This window comes from Mustela putorius, unplaced genomic scaffold (assembly GCF_011764305.1).
Source record: "Mustela putorius furo isolate JIRA1106 unplaced genomic scaffold, ASM1176430v1.1 tig00003944_pilon_pilon_pilon, whole genome shotgun sequence".
NCBI classification, from domain to species: Eukaryota; Metazoa; Chordata; class Mammalia; order Carnivora; family Mustelidae; genus Mustela; species Mustela putorius.
In genome coordinates this window covers 6,292,966-6,295,125 of record NW_025422088.1, presented here as the reverse complement: position 1 = coordinate 6,295,125, position 2,160 = coordinate 6,292,966, and the positions used below count along the sequence as shown (strand labels likewise).

Sequence of the window (2,160 nt, the reverse complement as noted above, 5' to 3'; positions counted from 1 at the left end):
TTGAGATCCTTTTGATATTTTTTAAATTATATATTTTTTTCTATTTGTATCTGTTGGTTATTAACCTCTTTTCAGATATAAGATTTGTAAGTATTTTTTTACATTCTTTGGATTGTGTTTTCATTCTCTCTCTCTCTCTCTCTTTTTTTTTTGGCAATGCAGAAAATTTAGTTTGATGTAATACCATTTATTTATTTTTGCTTTTTTTGCTTGTGTTTTTGGTCTGGTATCCAAAAAACTATTGGCAAGACCAATGTCAAGGAGAATTTTTCCTATGTTTTCCTTTAGGAAATGTAGTTTCATGCATCACCTTTAAGTCTTTAATCTATTTCAAGTTACGACTTATGAGTGATATAATGTTCCAGTTTCATACTGTTTTATGTGACTATTCAGTTTTAAATATCATTTATTGAACAGACTATCTTTACCCATTACATATGTTGGCCCCTGTCAAATATTAGGTGACTGTATGAAAGGATTTATTTCTGGACTCTCAATTCTGTTCTACTTGTTTATTGGTCTGTTTTTATGCCAGTATACTTTATTGCTTTGAGCATGAGGACTTTGTAGTATAGTTTCAAATCAAGAAGTGTAATTTCTCTTCTTCATTCTTTCTCAGAACTGCTTTATTTGTTGTCTTTCATGGTCTCATAAATTTTAGGATTCTTTACTTACTTCTGTAAAAAAACAATATTGGATTTTTTTGAAGATTATTTATTTATTTATTTGAGAGAGAGAGATGACAAGCAGGCAGAGAGGCAGGCAGAAAGAGAAGAGGAAGAAGGCTTCCTGCTGAGCAGAGAGCCTGATGTGGGGCTCGATCCCAGGACCCTGGGATCATGACCTGAGCCGAAGGCAGCGGCTTAACCCACTGAGCCACCCAGGCGCCCCTAATATTGGATTTTTGATAGAAATTGGATTTACAGATGGTTTTCGGTAGCATGGACATTTTAACAATGTTAATTCTTACCATTCATAATTATGAGCTATCTTTCCATTTGTGTCTCCTTCAATTTCTTTATCAATGTCATAGTTTATGGGGTACAGATCTTTCATCTTCTTAGTTAAATCTTTTCCTAAGTATTTTATTATTTTTGATGCTATTGTGAATTAGATTGTTTTCTTTATTTTTTCAGATAGTTCATCATTAGAGTGTTAAAATGATCCTGTCTTGTGCTTACTTTGGCAGCACATATACTAAAATTGGAATGATGCAGAGAAGATTAGCGTGATCACTGAACAAGGGTGACATTAAAAACTGGGAAGCATTCCATATTTTAAAAAAATGAAACAAAACAAAATTCTTGTCTTTTATATATTGATCTTGTATTTGGCAGCTTTACTAAATTTGTTTATCCAAATTTTTTTGTGAAGTTTTTAGGCTCTTTTTCATGTAAGTTCATGTTATCCAAAAAAAGAAAATTTTACTTCTTCCTTTTTTTTTTTTTTTTTTTTGGAATCTTTTATTTCTTTGTGTTCCTTGTTTCTCTGGCTAGGACATCCAGTACTATGTCAAATGAGAGTAGTGAAAGTGGACACACTTGTCTTGTTTCTGATCTTTAAGGGGAAAACTTTCAAACTTTATTGATTGAATATGAGATTAGCTCTGGGCTTGCAATATGTGTTTTTTTAATGGATTTTTAAAATTATTTTTTTAATTTTTTATAAACATATAATGTGTTTTTATCCCTAGGGGTACACGTCTGTGAATCACCAGGTTTACACATTTCACAGCACTCACCATCACTCACCATAGCACATGCCCTCCCCAATGTCCATACCCCCACCATCCTCTCCCAACACACCTCCCCCCAGCAACCCTCAGTCTGTTTTGTGAGATTCAGTCTTTTATGGATTGTCTCCCTCCCAATCCCATCTTCTTTTATTTTTCTTTTCATACCCCCCAAACCGCCTATGTTGCATCTCCACTTCATCATATCAGGGAGATCATATGATAGTTGTCTTTCTCAGATTGATTTATTTCGCCAAGCATAATACCCTCTAGTTCCATCCACGTCACCACAAATAGCAGGATTTCATTTCTTTTGAGGGCTGCATAGTATTCCATTGTACATATATACCACATCTTATTTATTGATTCATCTGTTGAAGGACATTTAGGTTCTTTCCATAGTTTAACTATTGTAGACATTGCTGCTA

General features: G+C 33.6%; 1 non-coding gene across 1 annotated transcript; it reads left to right on the top strand.

Moving 5' to 3' along the window:
• Positions 1-1,173: 1,173 nt before the first annotated feature.
• On the top strand, positions 1,174-1,280 carry LOC123389095. Its single transcript, XR_006603634.1, has one exon. It is a non-coding gene; the product is annotated as a U6 spliceosomal RNA (small nuclear RNA).
• Positions 1,281-2,160: the final 880 nt, after the last annotated feature.